This window comes from Struthio camelus, chromosome 6, assembly GCF_040807025.1.
Source record: "Struthio camelus isolate bStrCam1 chromosome 6, bStrCam1.hap1, whole genome shotgun sequence".
Lineage (NCBI taxonomy): Eukaryota > Metazoa > Chordata > Aves > Struthioniformes > Struthionidae > Struthio > Struthio camelus.
This window is the reverse complement of record NC_090947.1, coordinates 29,992,685-30,010,570: the sequence shown is the minus strand read 5'-3', so window position 1 is coordinate 30,010,570 and position 17,886 is coordinate 29,992,685. Positions and strand designations below refer to the sequence as shown.

The window sequence follows — 17,886 nt, the reverse complement described above, 5'->3', positions numbered from 1 at the left end:
CTACCTGAAACACAGAGATCTGCCCCATGGAACCAGCCCATAGATCAAATCCAAAAGTCATTTGAGCAGTTTAAAGTCACAGCTCCACAAGGCTGGCCTTCAAACCTGCTCCTTGTTCCCATACAGGCAAAACTGTACTAACAGGCTCCTCCAGACCCCCCAAAACCACATGGGGATGGAACAGATGGCCCTGAGTGTGCTGTTGACTGCAGGCACGTCCATTCAGTCTGCTAATAACCCATGAGCTCACAGGACAACTCCCCTCCCCAGGCTGGGCAAGTGCCGTCATAGGTCAGGCTATTCCGGGTGAGCCAGGCTGCTCCCTCCCTTCCCCCTGCAACAGTCTTTAATCCTCCAGTTCATTGCAAAGCCAGATAAAGTTCAGATGGAAACTTCAGGCTCTTTGATAGCTATTAATGGAGGAGATTTATCAGGGTAGGAGTCAGGACCCCACCACAGCTCCCACATCTCAGGGCAGATTGAAGAGGGTGTGATCTGTCAGCTGCTGTCTGGAGGCAAACCACACCAGGCAGTGGGTACAGATCTGGCATTTAAAGGATTAAGCCGCAGCCATGGCTAGACTCCTTACTCTGCCCTTGACCTGAGAAGTCCTAGCCCTGCATAAGGAGAGCGACCATTTCAAGAAAGCGGAAGGTGCAAGCTGGGATGAAGGGAGGCAATTTAACAAAACACATTACAGGATGGATTTCAGCTTGAGGCTCCAGCACTGCTGTTAGTTCTAATCTTGGCACACCTAAAGATTCACTATGAGGTGATGGGGATGTCACCCCAGCCAACGTTTTTGGCTTCAGAGACCTAACGTATATTTAAACCCTTAAATATGGGTTTCTCAGTGTTTCTCAGAACCCAGGGCTGTCCTATCAACTAGATATACAGGTGCTCTGCATTTCTGACAGACTAGGACCACAGGCATCTGACTAAGCACTCCGCCGTCTCCAAACACAGCCAAAACTCCATTCATGCAGCTTCAGTTTTCCCTTTGTTTAAATAAAAGCAACAAGGAACAAGGAGACTGAGTTTGACAGAAACATTAAAAGCACTTGAAGATCCTAGCAGGCAAGATGCTACTAAAATAAAACAAATAAAGAAAAAGACGACAAAAAAAAAAAAAAAAAGGAGCCCACCACACTTTTCACATCAGGAATGCATTTGTAATCCTGCTGCTGCAGGCAGGACTATTTGCAATGAGCTTTGCACTGATATGCTTAGGGAAGTGAGATACCACAGATAAAACGACAGAGGAATCTGGAAATTCTTCTTCAACAGAAATCCGTCATTCTGCTAGAAGTAAAGGCATGTCATAGCCTACAAGTCTTCTAAACAACATAGAAAATTTGCCTAAGGAAATCTGAGCTACAAGTAAACCCCAGAATCAAGAGGGTACAAATCACAAAATGACAGGGTGTTACCTGAAAAACATGATTTTGTAGGAGGATTCAAAAGCAGTGATCTCATCTGTCTGCAGTTTAACCTCTTTTTTCCTGCTACACAGCAGGAAGAGTTCCCAAGAGGCAAACCCCTGTACTGCTTAGCACAAGGTTTCCTGTACTCTGTTTTGTGCACCTGACACTCACAGACAGGATATTAGTTCTGTGACCACGAACCTCTCTGACGCACAACAGCCATCATCACCATTAAGAACAAACACTATCTGATAACGTAATAACAGCTAGCGCCAAGCAGCAGTATCAGACAAACAAAAATTCAGTTCTGCTTTGTTCTAAAAAGCAACTTCAAGGGATTCATATTTATTACTTTCTAACAGGGAAACATACTCCAACTGCTTAATGCAGCCTACAGTAAGAGCCCTGAAAACCCAAATATTCTCAGTGTGCCCCACACAGGTGCACTATGTGAACCAGTAACCTAAAACTCCAGTTTTCATGGCATAAGGGTCATCCAGGCCATAGGCAGTAGAGAAAGCTGTTGATGAGCAAGAAAGCAAGAAGCCAGTCTGACTTTCAGATCCCAAAAGGAGCTAAATTTGGATCCAAAACACCTGAATTTATGGTGGTCCAGCCCTGAGGAAGTGGGAGCAGTTAAGGCTGGAAAGAAATGAGCCCTGAAGGTCCACAGCTTGCTCTCCACTGCATCAGAGGAGCTGTGGTCACACCCTATGGGTATGAGCCCTATACTCCTAAATCCCTCTATCCCCTCACCTCTCCTCCCTTCACAAATGCTTCTGACTCCTGCTGTATCTCCAGCTCTCTCCAAAGCTTCCAACTACCAACTGGGCAAAGAGCTAGCAAACACTGTGACTGAATTTGAATTGCGAGAGTGGGCAGTGGGTCAACTATCAAGCTGAACAGAACAAACAAATCTTTGATCTCATGCTGCAGCTTATTCTTCTAGGGAGGACATTACACCAGGAAGAGGGGGAGAAGAGAATAGTACCTAAGTCAGATGGAAAGCACAAAGCAACACAACTTAAAAATAATAAAAACAAAGGAAATTTCATAAGCTTTTTAAATCTGGTTTCTCCTCTGCCCCAATGAAATGGGACTTGCTCAGTGAAGTAGATCTGCACTCATGGAACAATTTGTTTTTTCCACAGAGACTCAGGAAGAGAAAGAAGAATGGAAGTGGCAGGCTTACTTCCCCTTTGACTCTTCCCAGGAATAGGGTATGTTCTGCTGCCCTTTTTCCTGCCTCTAGGTCTATTTGGAAGACAGCCTGGTTTTCCTCATCAAAGCCTGGCACAATTAAGTCTCTCTTTGAAAAAATTAGACAAAAGCAGATGGGGATGGAGAGGAAGAAACTCCAAACGTCTTAACACTACATTTTAAGTTGAGAAAATTATTCCTGGGGCTGAGCAATCAGCAAGACCCTTGGATCACGGGAGATGGGGAAAGGGTAGCTCCACACTCAGAACACTTCGTGTTCACTTATCTGTTGAACAAGGTTCAATAAAGCCTACAGAGACGGGACAGTGCCTCAGTCTTCGAGTCAAGAGTTGGGAAATCAGGGCTTGTTCGAGGCTTCCTGTGTGACCTGGAGAATGTGTCCAATTGTCATATTAATCCAGCTACAAAGAGGAGTGTTTCTTCAGCGTATCACAGAGTGACCAGATTTATCCCTGGCATCCCCAGCTGGCAAATGGGAAACAGGTACTAAGATGAGATGACCATATTGTTCTCCTTTCACTGCTCAGCTCAAGGTACCTTGTTTCTCATTTTCAAAGGTGTTTCTCCGAGTAAAGTCTTGAGAGTTTGCCTGCTTGGCTGTATTCTAAAACCAAATCTAACTAAGAAAAGAAACTCAACACCTTAAAAAAAACACCACCACCACCCCCACACACAACACTTATGGCCACACTGGATGTTCTGAGATTTCAGCATCACAAACCATAGTAACAGTGATGAATTTACAGTATTAGAATAGATTGCATGGAGATCTTCCACTACTGAATGACTTCAGTCAGACAGAATTTACACAAGCATCTCAGGAGGGATTTAAGCAGGACTGATTCCACTCTTCACAGGGGATGGATCTTTTAAGGCCCTTCCAAAGCTGGTGTTCCCAAATCCTGAAGGTGACAGCAACAGAAGCTAAATCTCCTAGCCCCTGAACAAATAACCTCCTGCAAAGACCTCATTTCCTTCCTCTATATCACCATGAGAGAAGTGCAACATACATCTAACCATGACTAGGTAATAACGGTAAGTACAGCTAATCAGAGAAACACATGTTACTGCTACCTTTCCCAAGTGGCACTATACTGCAAAATATCTATAGGAACAAGAGTCACACTGCATTGCCTTGAAAGCTCATTCCAAACGACTGTCTCCGATAGCTACAAAAGAGCAGTCTCACCATGACCTACAACTTTAGGACATGCTACCTGAGTTTAATATGACTAAATATTATTTAATATGGTCATACGGGGTGACAAGGTTCATCCTCCTCACTCACCTTATAGCCAGTTCGAAAAAGCAGGAGCCCCACTTTGCTGTTCTGAATCATTCTCTGGAGAAACCTACTTCTCCGCAACAGCCTCAGAAGGACTTCAAGGCAACAAGCTTCACCTAGCTAAAGTTAACCTCTTATGAATATACCTCTGTTTCTGATCTCTGCACACTAGGTGGAAAACAAGAAAGATGTAGAAATAAGTACAGTAGGGACAGGCCTTATCTCAGGTCTGGTAGCTCGAAATGATGGTCAACCAGTCCTCAAGGCTAAGTCAAAAGTGAGTAGTAATCCCAGAAGGTGTTCCCCAAAGGACCTGTCCTACTTTTGTAGCATTTTGCACCATGCTAGTCTAGGAAGCCCCGCTTTATTTAAGTATTTTCCTTTGTATGCACTGCCAAAGATTGTCCTTTTACTTTCAAGCATAACAAGCAGATCAGTTGGCTACAGCAGATTCTTTTTGTATAGCGCTCACCATCCTCTGTCCAAACTCAGAGACTTTCCTTCAGCAACTGCAAGGCACAAGCATGTAGTCGTGGTCCTCTGAGGACAAGCTACTCCTAACCACACTATGTGCTTCACCCAAGACCTCAAGCAAAACAAAGTTACTGCGCTCAGTTTCTTCCTGTGGCACAAGGCAGCTAGTACCCACTATAAATGAATGTGAAGACTGCGCTAGCTGCTACACTAAAACATCTCAAAATGCTCGAAACCAAGGTCAGAAACATGTAAATCTGTTATACTACAGGCAGGATATCATTCTGCTTTCTTACAGCAGCAGCATCACAAAAGAACGTCCATATTTTCATTCTCTACTCTGTGAAGGTACTTAAAATTACTTAATGATCTTCATTATGAAGACAACTAATTCAAGCAAATTCTTTACCTCTCTCACTCTTAAGGTACTTCCCGCCAGTGCTTGGATCACTCTGAGGACTCTTTTCTCAAGGTGCAGGCCTCGAAGGAATTCACATCACTCATAGCACTGGCTATGGAAATTTCCATGCCAACTGGAAGAGCTCTATGTCCAACCTAAAAGGGCCCTCTTGGAACTCTATATACAGGATCAGAACCCCTAGACCTTCTGCACTAGGTCAAGAGCTAGAATGATTTTCATTACCCAGATTACCTCTTCTTCTATCTCTGCTACTCCCTCATCCACTGCAATAACATCTGCTGAGTCCAGTCCTCATCTCGGCAAGACATCTCTAAGGACCAGCACAAACAGGACCCCTTTGTTTCTGGTTTTCCTGCTGTAGGTTCCCCTCCATCCCATTCCCTTCCTCCTTACAGTACTCAACTGCTTGAAGGAGATGCTCAGTGCTTTGCTTTCAATTTCCACTCTGCAATCAAATCACTTTTCTATATTGGGCTTTGACATTTTCCTGCCTTAATACCACTATCTCTGGGAAGCCTGGTCTACCAGGATCTGCTAGCGTTGCCTCTAACTGTAGCATAACGTCAACAAATAAACTAAAGAAAGACTAGGAACGAAGGAAAAGGGGCAGCACAACAGGATGGGCTAAAGGTTTCATACCTGGCTGGCACCAGCTTCCTTGCAAAAGCCCTCCCTCTTAGGACAAGGAGTCTGTTGAGGACCAAGCATGAAGGTGAACACATGTCCCATTTAATTCATTGCTGCTCCACTATCTCCCGAGTAAAGCATTTTCCTCCAAAAACTGAGTTTTCCATATTCAAAGAGGTGAAGTACGGAGCCTTTAGAGAGTGGAGAGAATAATTTTGCTAGCCTCATTCTGTTTGCTGCTATGCTCCCCAACCAAGCCAGGAGAGTAGTTCCAGAAACCCTGTTGCTGGATACTTGCCAGGTTGGAGGTTTCTCCTCCATCACCAAAAAGAAAGCCTTTCATACACAAGTTACCTCCAGGACAGGCAGCACCCTTTTTGCAGGCTCAACACACACTGCTCAGCTGGTAAAGTGCAACTGCTCTGAGCACGAAGGGTGAGAGCTAACGTCCTGGATGAAGATACTCTCCAGCCCATCTTCAGACAAAAAAGTTTACGCTATGAGAGTCAGTCATTATGAGGATGTCCATGTTGCTCGCATTTTTGAAGTATGCCTATATGCATATTTCTGTATATTTTACCAAGACTTCAGGGTCCTAACCAATCCGAACCACTGCAGGTGGCTACTTACAGAAGATCCTAGAGGAGAAACAGTTCAGAGACCCACTACAACTCCCTCATGCACACACTATCCTACGAAATTAGTAAGTCCCCTCCTGCTACACTGAAGGAGGCTTGTCAGCATTTATTAACACGCTGACCAACCCATAAAGGTTATGCAAACTGTTATGGAAGCTAAAGCCATAATATTCTGAAATGTTATACAGAATAACGTTGACTTAACATCCAAAGCGGTTTTTTTTGTTTGTTTGTTTGTTTTAAATCCAACCAGGCTACAGGTTTCAGAAAGACAAATCCTCCAAAAGAACATAGAACCTCGCATATCCTCATAATCTAGAAATAAGCAATCATATCCTGAAAACAGTAAGTTAAAAATCCACTGAGAAGACTGAAATCTCCAGTCCCTAAGGGACTCATAAGTTGCTCTCCTCTCTTTGCATCTAACTATGGGCATGCCTTTTATGGGAAGCCTGGGAGCACACTTGCCTACAGGTCGGAGCACTGGAATTCCACCGTCAACACTTTGCACATCTGACAAATATAAAACAAGACATGGTCGCAACTTGCATTTTAGCTAGTACCCACTAGGGAATTGGATTTTCAGTCAAGAAGCAAGGTGGTTCCAAAGTGGCTGTCTGCTCACTGATTTCCAGGGTCCATCCTCTTCTCTCAGTCATTGAGTACTTGTTTCTTTCTTTAATCTACTACACGGCCTGGAGCACTCATCTTCCATCTCTTCTTTCTCTGAACTTTATGCTTACATATCTCTCAAGCTATGAGAGAGTCCATTTTATCCTCCCATCTTTGACCATGTAAGCACCTCAGACACCCACCACTGTTTGGCAAACACCACATGAACACGGAGGGAGCCAAGGTTAAACCTATCAGCTACCCGTCCCACCTCTAGCAAACGCTCCCGGTTACACTTCTGCCATTTCCTACGGCTACTTTGTGAACAGTTTTGCATTCTACATGAGAAGCATCTGTACAGAATTCGATATCTTTTGCTTTGAAGAGGAAAGGTCATTTACTGTTTTAGACTTTTTTTTTTTTTTTTAGTACTTTTTCTAAGCTCCCAGAGGATATCATCAGGAACCAGAATTAACAGATGATTTATTCTACATCTTACACAGAACTCGCAGCATGCTGACATCCAGATAGTTTCATGAGCCTTGTACACATACACACCTAGGACAGAAATACTTTAAGAGCAGTTCATAGACATTCACTTCATTCCTAATGCTCAGTACTCTAATTTCCATGAAACTAGACCACAACATCTACATCTCAGAAAGGTTGATGGATTCATATTGCTGTTTTGTGGAAAGCTGAGAACCATCCTTTCTCTGAGGCATGGAATCAGAGTTCTGAAACCAAAAGGCACAGGAAATACTACGCAGCTAATCTGCACTAATTCCAGCCTCATACAGACTCATTAACAAAGGAGATAAAAGATGACATTCAAGCAAATGGAAGCAAAGCCCAGGGGCTCAGCCAATTCTGCATGGCATCTGCTTTGGCAAAAAGCCCATAAATAACAAACTCTTTGGAGAAACTGGCAAGTTCTATACATGCTCCCTTGCTTTTATGCCCGATAGTGCTTTAAGGAAAAAAGTTGTTCATAGTACTTTTAAATGGATCCATTTGAGATTTAAAGTAACAAATAAATAAATCTCAGACCTTCCCAATATCCCTGGGATATATTTAATAACTACACCACAAACACACTGTTCCGTGTAAAATGCTAGATAAAATAATTTAAAAAGTCACAGATAGAATTGCTCCCCAAATAGCAGGAAGGCCAGTATTTTTTATTAGCTTTCCTGGGTAAAGAAAACTAATATATCCTTGCAAGGAGTGTTAAAATTGATAACGCGAAAGGCTTCTTTCATGAGAGACCATACAATAACGCTCTCTAGGTGGCCAACCATTGAAAAACATTTGAAAAAGTCAATAGAACCTTTAAGTCATACGGCCAGCCCCCAGATTTTCTCCAGATTTAAGAACGGGTCGCTAAGCACAAGTCCTCTCTTTTCTACAAGATCTACTGTGAACACATCCACATCAGGAATGTTTGCTCTGCTCTCACTAGCTAGCAGCAAGATGGATGCTAAACTCTGAAGTCTTCAGTGGGAAGGCAGTAGAAAGACTAAGCCAGAACTACCTGGCTGCAAACGCTTCCGTTGCTCCCAATGTCAGATCCAGACCTCTTCACACTCTTCTCCCCAAAGCACAGTCTAAAGGCAAGGGACACAAGGATGCCTGACATATAATTATCAGGTACATACAAATTACATACTGCCTGATGCCACACTTGCAGAGAACAGGGCTCTTTCACACTTCACTGTCCTGTCTACATCAGTCATGGATTTACTGGCAGCGTGAAAGGTGACGCTATTCCCATGTCATCACTCACGTATGTGCTCCTGTAGCAGGTGATGACATGAGAACTTCAGCTGCCCCCCTCTTTCCATCTGATCATGACTCCACAGTACTGAGCAGACTTCCCATCATTTTCTTATGAGGCAGAAGATGCATCTGACACTCCACATCATGATGGAAAAGGCCAGACTGGAGAGCCTACCTCATCTACCACAGCTCCTTTGATTTTGAGGGGTTCCTCAGTTGACAACATCTCCACAGGGCAGAGCGCTGTGCCAAAGCGCTCTCACTCTTACACCAGAAAAAAAGAGTTTGCTGAGCATCTGTAGCTGCAAGTCCAGCACACAAAGCCAGAGAATAGAAAAGGAGCTCCAAATTAAAGAATTCTTTCTCTCTTTCCCCTGCCCCCCTTTTCAGAACAGGGAACAGTAAAGAGGGCTCTTCATATGCTAGAGCAGCAGCATTAAGTTTGCTGCATCCTCAAACCTGAAATACCCTTCAAAAATGCTTCTCATAAGTGATAGGATCTCTCAGCTCCCCCAGGGAAGCAGGGTGCAAGTCACAGCAATTCAAGAACAATAGTTTTTCATGCTCACCCTCCCCTCCCAAACCTTACATCACGATCTCCCAACCAAGGCAAAACATTAAGTGCTCTTAGTTATCAGCTCCGTCGCTTCTGTCCTTCACACAGTTCCCAGTTCTCAGATAACCAGATCTGATTCGAGCTCAGCAGCTATTATTTTTGACAGCAGTCCCAGAGCTCAGTTACCAGGCTTGGACAGGAAGGCCCTCTGCTCAGATCCTGGCTGAAAGGGTGGCAACAGATGCTGAATATATTACAGACAAGTGGACACGAGCTGTCACTCCTAAAGGAGAAGGAGAGGTGTACTGAGAAAACTTTGTCACTGTAACTCAATAGAGGGTCTGTTAAAAGACCGTCAGTTCTGCTTTTACTCCTGCTATGCACCATACACCAGCATTAAAAACAGGGCCAGAAAATACAGAGGTTATCATTTAAAATAGTGCTGTAGAATATTGCATGGAGAGCAATAGGGAGACACACTGTTACTATGACAGGGCTCAGGAAAAATCTCTTTAATCACATTGGGCACGGAAAGAAGTTTCCTATGCCATCTTCCTCTGATGAAGACAGGCAGTACCAATCTATCACTCGTGTTGATAGAGGTCACACACAATGGCTAGGGGTTTTGGTACCATCCCATAATTAGCTAGTGAAATAATGAGACAACAGATAAGTAAGGCTGTCCATCTTTTATCCAAAGGAGCCCTGACAGAGAGATTCCTCCTCTCACCCATACCTGTACACCACACCCCAGAAAACCCCAAATCCAGACAGCCAGGAGTAGTGATGATTACAGCATCAGTGCAGCTGCATGCCCAGTCTGCTTGCATCACAGCTCACTGCATGCAACCTCAAGGCAAGAGTCTTTCTTGTTCCAGACTCTCTTGATTATGGCGGGATCTTGACCCTGAGGTTTTGCCTTTAGGAACTGCTGCAGTACATAATCATACTAATAAGAATGAATCTGGACCATGTGTCTGGCTTAGCAAAGGGCAGAAAGGTTGCAAAACACACAGAACTGAAAATCTCCAAGTCTCCCGGAGACAAAAGATGCAGCTCACTTGACAGATATCGAGTGACAGTTATCAAGTGACAGTTTAAAACATTCCTAGCACTGCTTATATAAGTGTAGCTTTGCAAGCTTGAAGGGAAGGAGGGAAGTAGAAACAGAGGGAAAAGAACAGAAGAAGAAAACCCTTTCCATTCAGTCTTTTCTCAGCCATTTCAAGTATTCAGTTGTTCCCAAAAAGGAATTTAGAAGCGAGCTAAGGTAGATATGCTGACATGTGGACTGCTGACATGACAGAGGCCTGAAGAAGCTGATGCAAGCAAGCCCTTCTGCCCTGGTGATACCTTTGCCCCTCCATTTTAGGAGGGAAAGGGGTCAAAACCAGGAGCTTCTTTCCTTGCAATGGATGGCTGAAACCACTTTCCTAAATGCTAGAGTTACTCTGAAATGGGTTTATCTGGCTTGGGCCGATGGCCTCTCTGGAAAGGATTTGGCATGAAATCTCTCTGCCCAAGTAATTCCTTTAGTGCTGTCTGAAGTCACAGGTGAGCTCTCCTGAAACACGTGGCCAATATGCTCACGATGCTGTTCATGGGGAATTGAGTTCTGACAGCTTTCAGAGTCCATTTCTCATCACAATGCCAGGAGAACACAGGTGCAAATCCCTCATGCATCCAGTGGAGGATACAGTGTCTAACCCTCAGAGATGAGGCTAAAGAGCAGTTATTTCTATTTGGGTTATACGACCCGTTGCCACATCAGGCATTGACGAAGACAGCATCAGAAGAAAGTCATGCTTCTACAGCATGCTTCTACAGACCTGACAACATAACAGAAGACAAAACAAACCACTCCCCGTTAGGCTGCTCATCTGAAGGGGCTTCAAAGTGACAGTAACTGAAAGCCATTCCCATCCAACCACCATTCAAAAGCCTAAAGTTACACAAAGGCTCAGAACACCTCTTGCTCAGCTACCGCCGGGCAAGGACCTGCTTTTTCCCCTCACACAGTGCTTTGGCATTACATGCTTGGGACCGAATGGGACAGACTTGGCCAACAGCACTGACTCTTCAAAGCAGGACTAAGAATGGCACTGCCAGCTCTGTTCTGCTGGGCTTGGCTGTTGTGGGAGTGGAGGCTGGAAGGGAGATCTCTCTGGGGGGTTTCACCAGTAGGAGAAGCCTTTTAAAGAATAACATGGATGCATGGAAACAAATCTCAGCAGTCAGCTAAGATCACGTGGCTTATGGATTACACCCATAAATGTGTGTCATTAGCTGTGCAAAGGCGGGGCTAAGGCTATCAGTCAGCTCCAAGTACAGCTTGCCCCCAAAAAACAGGACAACTCAAACCACCCCAGAGTTATGGATACTCACCCTGTATTTCCAGAGAGGAAAACAAAAAGTGTCAAGGAGGTTAATAACTCTTCACCACCTGGATACCTTAAACAAGGATCCACAGCAACCAGACCATGTAAACCCATGCATGCCTCCCTCTTTCAGATTCTGATCACAGTTTGGAATTCTTGTCCCATTTTTACCTGCAGATGTCGTCTTCTCCTGCTTTTTATCTTATTAGACACACACACAAAAATCATCTAAACTTAAACCGGAGAAGTTAGCACTGCTGTAAATGTCACCGGGTTTAAGCCATGGCTGGGAGGAGAGTGAGTTTTTGTCACTGTCAATCAAAAGACAGACAGAGATATACTACATTACCAAACACCATTGTCAGCTGTCTCCTTTAAGGCAAATGTGGAGTCTATTCTCAGAACCCGTGAGTCTCGGCTATGGCCATTAATAACCAGAGGAACTGTCAGCAACCTGCAGCTCCCCTCAGGCCCTCTTCCACACACCACCACCTCATGTTAAAGCCTCACTTGGAAAGAATTATAATTTCAAAGCAGATGTGTATCACTCATGCAAAATGAAAACATTTTATTATGGGAGTCAATGCACTTGCCTTTGGTCTGCAGAATACTTACACAAGAGCAGACTGAACTGAGCCTGAATTCAGCTCAGCTGCATCACTAAGATGTGGGCCACAAAGAACTAATATTTGGTTTTAAGCCCCCCCCACCCCAACCACATCCTATTACAGAGTGGGAAAGAGGCAGCCTTGCACCTGCAGCCTTTAATCTTGCAAGATTCTCGCCCCCAGAGACTAACTGATTCTCTGGGAAACAGAGGGATTCTCAGTGATTTGGAAATAAACTCCACTGCCTTTGGCTGAATGATTGCAAGTTTATGACAGTGCTTGGGGACAACCCCCATCCTACTCTCTTTGCCTGCATTTCAGGCATGGTAAAGCAGAAATGGTGCCTAGGGAAAAAATATGGTAACCAAGAATTAGACTTTCTGATTTTGGCTTTCTGTACAGACCAAAGTCGGAATCAGCTGAGGCGAAGAGGTATATCCCACACCCTGGCCTCCGAGCATGTGCATCACTGGAACTACAGCAGCTCATCAGTGCCTGAGCATTCCTCGCCCACCTCATTAATAATCATCTCTCTGGTTTTCCAGTATTTGAAGATCATCCACTAAAAAGCACCCTCATGTCTACCCACAGCACAGTCATTTCTTCAATCCTTCTCTGTCATCACGCAAGACATATCACCCAGAATCACAAAGGTTAAGACAGCCACTTGCTCCAAGTGATGCCAACCAGCTACAGTAACCCTTCTCAGCCTCTGTGACCTCTCTATTCAAAATATGTGCATACACACACACCCCCCCAGTGCACAGGGCAGGGAAGAGAAGCCATAGTGCCATGTTGTAAGTGGTCTTAGCTCCTGCAAAATCAAGCACACAGTTCTCACTACAAGGTTCTCCTATGCAGTTGATTGGCCCAGCAGCTCTTAGCAAGTTTCCAGAAGTGTTTCAAAGAACCTTTTGGAAGTCCAAGGGATCAGAGTTTGGGCTTCTTTTTTCTCTCCTGCAGCAGTTAGTTGTTGTAGTCAAAGTCCTTTTTAAGCCTCTTGAGCTGTTATGAAGCAGAACCTTTATTGTGGCCAGATAATAAACAGGGGAAAAATAAAAGTTACAAGGAAATTGTTACCTTGCCAGGAACTAACAACTCCACTCATGTTTTCATTAAAAAGCCAGAAACTTCACTTTTAAAAGACAACCCCTTCTCCTATTTCATCACAATACTTGATAAGCTGGAGTGATTCAAGGTATTTACATAATGATTGTTTCCCTTTAAAAAAAAAAAAAAACACACACACACATAGTTAAAAGTCCAGTGTTCCTACAGAAAACACTTTTTTGTGTCAATGAAGACCTGATTTTGTCAAAGTTTTCATCCACGTTCTGTCATGATAATGAAAGTGTTTTCATACCAACCCAGTTAACACAAGATTAAAGAACATCTGACTTGTTTCTGCGAGTCATTGGGTGCTCAGTAATACAGGCTAACAATAAAGTCAAATGTCTGTCTGGAGCCTAGAGGCCTTGCTGACCTTCTATGGTTAAAGCATGCTTGTTCCTGTAGCCAGCAGCCCTTATGGGAAAACAAAGGAATTGTATCTAGCTGCTTTTACTCCCCTTTGCCTAAAAAACAAGTCCAGGTAAATCTCAAGGTCATCTCTCTCTCCAGGCCACAGCAAGGCATTTTAACCACCTCACTGACTCTTAACAGAAGTCGCATCCATTCACCATTTCCCCCACTCAGTTATATCACCACCATCTGTAGAGCTGCGTGGAGGTCTCTGTAAGCATGGAGTCCAAACATGGGCTTTGAGAGCACCACCAGAGAAATATCTGTATCTGCAGTGGCTAAATCTGTCTTCCATGCCAAGATCTCAGTTTTTTGTTTTAGCCTTTTTTTTTTCTCCTGGCTTAAGCCACACGTTTCAATTTTTCAATTGCACATGTGCATATCATGACAAAACAAGAGATCCAAGGCGGAGCTGAGTGCCTCCACCTAACTCTCTCAGGCTATATAGAGTGGAAAACCCCTTTGCTCTGCATTAGGGGAGGAGATGATGTTTTCATGACTACAGACCTTCGGATGTGCACGCCAAACAGGTCACTGTACAACCTCATCTGTCCTATTGACTGCTCCAAAGCTGACTCAGTGCAGATGAACCTATTTGTCAGGCTAGCCAATAGCTGGGGTTTGAGAATGCATCCTGCCTAGGACACAGATTCCAGAAGCTGACCCCATAAAAACATCACCCAAAACTCTCAAGCACAAGGATGGCACTCGAATCAGAAAAGCAGCCTACTCCATAACTAAGAGCATTCACAGGCCCTTACATTTCCTTCAAATCAAACATGTTAAATGTGACACAAGACAGACTCCTTGCACTACACTGCATGATCAAGACAGATTCGAATATGAAATCTGCCTAAGAAGTCAGACCTAGGAACCTGCTAACACATCCCTCTGATCCCTGACTCAACTCTGCAGCAATATGGACACTAATGCTTCAGCCACTCACAACGCCTTGCAGCAAACCTAGCCCCCCTAGGAAGTTATCCAGACTCCTTTTTTTGTTCAGCATAGAGACATGACTATGCACACTGGAACAAGAGCAAATTGAGAGCAGTATGCTCATCAGTACTGCAAAAGAAAAGCCTCTTCACTACTGCAGTGGCAAAAGTGCCAGAAAAGAGTTGTGGCCTTGAGGTAGACTCAGTGGTGGAGTGTTTAAAATGCCAGTACCCCATTCAAATAGCTCTATTGTATCTTTGGGAGGCACGTACCATGATCATCAAGTACAAAGCTTTATGTGAAATCCAAATAACAAGAAAGGAACAGACAAGCTTTTGTGCTATCCAACAGGATGCACTTAAATACTTTGTAAAAATTAACCAGGCAAGTTATCTATGTTAAAAACCAACCTCATTTAAACATTAACGGTCTCCAGAAAGTCATGGACAACTTTGGGTAATAATCAGTCTCCTAAACAGCTTTTTGAAAAGCTTCTGCCCTTGCAATGGGGAGAATCATATCTGAATCTTTACAATAGAATATCAATGTTTTAAGTATTTATTATTCCACATTACTACATTCAAGTCCGTTTGTTCCGTTTTGTCCCACAAATTAAATTCAACTAGGGCCTTTTCCACTTGCTGCGTTCCTTGCAATGGATTTCCTCCACGGTTAGTTTGAGGCCTCCTTTTCATTTCATTTTGTCAGTCAGCCTTAACCTGGTGGTTCCCAATGCAGTTTCTATTCTTACTGTTGCTGAAGTCAGGAAAGAGGCAGAACCAGTTTAAAAAAAAAAAAAAAAAAGGGAACTAAAGATTTCAATGACTAGAGCGACTTAAGGTTTTGTCCAGCTTCTCAGAAAACTAAATTATCAGAGAAGGAATCACAAAGAGCAGAGCCCAGACCTATACTAAACGGGCAACAAGGAACGCAGTGATGAACAGATCAAATAAGGTATAAAAGGTAGCAGATGATCTGGCATTGGAGGAAGCAGAAAGTTTTCACAATTGACACATGGGAGTTGCTGCAAAAATTAGTTACTGCTTCTTTGATTATCCCTGAAAGCTGTTATCAGTCAGGAGGTGAGATGAGCCAAGAAAACATAGCCATCAGCTAAGCCACCTCCAACTCATGACACTGGCACCCAGGTCTGAGCAGGCAGTTCAGCATCACCCAGGTTTGAACGTGCACAGTGAAAAAACCTCACCAACATACTGAGCTTCCAGTGGTTCAACACCGCCTGGGGAAGGGCCGGGGGGGGGGGGAGGGGGGCGGGTACCACCAGATTTGCGAGGATGGGGTGGGGGTAATAAACAGAGTACCTGTGAGCATACAGAGGACATATGAAAGGCACACTGTTAGTGCTCATCTAACACCCCTGGAGTGGAGAGAAAGCCTCACTAAAGGTTTAAAACATTGGTCCAAACAAATCTGCTACATCAGGTGCTGAGCACAACAGCACTAGGACAAGAGGATAACAGATGTAGGAGATGGAGGGTGTTACAGGTGAACCAAATAAGGGTCCAAGCTCACTCTGCAACAGAATCATGCTAAGTTTGGGGAGGAGGTTCAGCCACTTTTCAGTCTGCAAACCCCTAAAAACATTTTCCCATAGATGCACAGACACTCCTAAAGTTTCCAGTAAATACATATCTGTCTGCTAAAGAAAAATAAGTTTGAGTGACATTTCACAGACCACCCCTTTAAAAAAATATATATCTATCATACACCAAGGACACTGCAAACTGCAGTCTTTCCATTCCTTGGTGTCTCTGCTATGACGTCAGTAAATTAGCAGGTAAGAAAGGCTAAAGTAAGTTGATAATATAGGTATAGTCCCCCCTCAAGCACAGGTGCCTTAAAGGCTAAGGGCTGACTGCAAGTTCCAGGATTGGAGTAGGAGGAAAGGAAACTTAAATGAAGATGCACAGAACCAGAGCCCAATGCATGGACTTGGGCTTTTAAATTAAATTCCCTTTTAGAAGAGGACATTTTCTTTCCCCTCACAGAAAGAGGCTGAAGACAACTGAAGTACATGTGGAAGGCCTATAGGTGCCTGCCCACATGCAATTATTTGCTCAAAATTACAAGGAAAAAAAAAGGAGAAAAAAAAAAAAGGTAGTTACCCAGAAATCAAGGCCAGAAAGAAGAGAGCAGGTTAAAATTACAGATCTGGCAATAAACATACAAGAACATTATGTGATTTGCAGCATGTGGTCTGCAGGCTTCAAGGTCCATGAAAAAGAACTATAGAAAGCAATCTGTATGACTGACATTTAAAGAGAGGCCAAACCTCTGGGGGGGGGAGGAAAGAATTCCCCATGAATTGGGGGGGAATTCCCATGAATCAAGAAAAAGTTTGAAACCCTACTCTAGTCCATCTCTCAGGAACAGGGATGAGATTCTTCCATGAGGCATATTCCTGATCAGGGTTTTAAGAGAGCCCCCTCCAATCCCACTAACATATTCACAGAACATCTAGTTAAGGGGAAGGGAAAAAACTTCACCCTGGACCCAACTCAGTCCCTCAGATCTTAACCCCTTACAGCAGCCAGTGGCTGATGCTTGTGACAAAAGCAGCACCACATTAGTCTAACAGAAGGCAATCTACTCAAACTATGAATAAAGATTGTGACTTAAACCCAGAGAGAATGGGCAGGAGAAAGCAAAAGAACCAAAATGGTAAGAAGTTTTCTTTCCAAAAACCTTGTAAAGTTCTATTTTCTTACAGTTCCTGGGCAGAAGCGGGGGAGAATTGAGCAACATCCCCTTCTTGATCCCCAAACAGAGCCATTCTAGGGCTGCCAGTAAGGCTGTTCAAACATGGCACATCCCAGCTTACACATCCAGTAATGCCCTTAACTCAGCCAGTAACCTTCACATTCAGCAACACACACGTGGCTGCAGCAAACCACTGTGAGCAGGCAAAGATATAGCTCCCTCCTCGGTACAGAGGACGTCAGCATGATGCGTGCTAACCCACGCAGCTGTCTTTTCCAGTATCATCACATCAGCCTCCTGGGCTGCTTCCACATACTAATTTTGGCTTGGCATGATTTTAATAAAAATGAATCATGACAGCAACCAGCAAGTGTTCCATGGCTGCCGCTATCCACACTAATAGCTCAGGAAAACGAACAAGGCATCTGCACACTGCTCCTTGCCTTCCTCCCCATGAGGCAAGTGTCATCAGCTAAAAACTTCTACTATCAGAAGAGGCAAGATGTAGGCATTGAAGCTATTTCAATAGCTGACGCAGCAGCTGCTTTGTTCCCCATCCATACGGGATGATGCTGCAGAGATCTGTTTGGCACTAGTCGTTTGCAGATTAAACATAAGCTTTTGATATCTCACTGGCCAAAGGCACGCTCAGCCACCTCTCCTTCCTCACCAGTCATGGTCA

The 17,886-nt window shown here is 44.0% G+C and overlaps 1 protein-coding gene across 9 annotated transcripts in view; it reads right to left on the bottom strand.

The window, feature by feature from the left end:
• The window catches only part of BIN1 (bridging integrator 1), a 98,284-nt gene that overhangs the window by 59,236 nt on the left and 21,162 nt on the right, over positions 1–17,886 (bottom strand). Inside the window, exon 1 of one of the 9 annotated variants that reach the window (XM_068948980.1) lies at positions 1,431–1,506. The exons of the other annotated variants lie outside the window; for them this stretch is intronic. The gene's annotated coding sequence lies outside the window, so the exon portion shown is untranslated. Of the gene's footprint in view, positions 1–1,430; positions 1,507–17,886 lie in introns of those variants that run through there. 9 annotated transcript variants of the gene reach the window in all.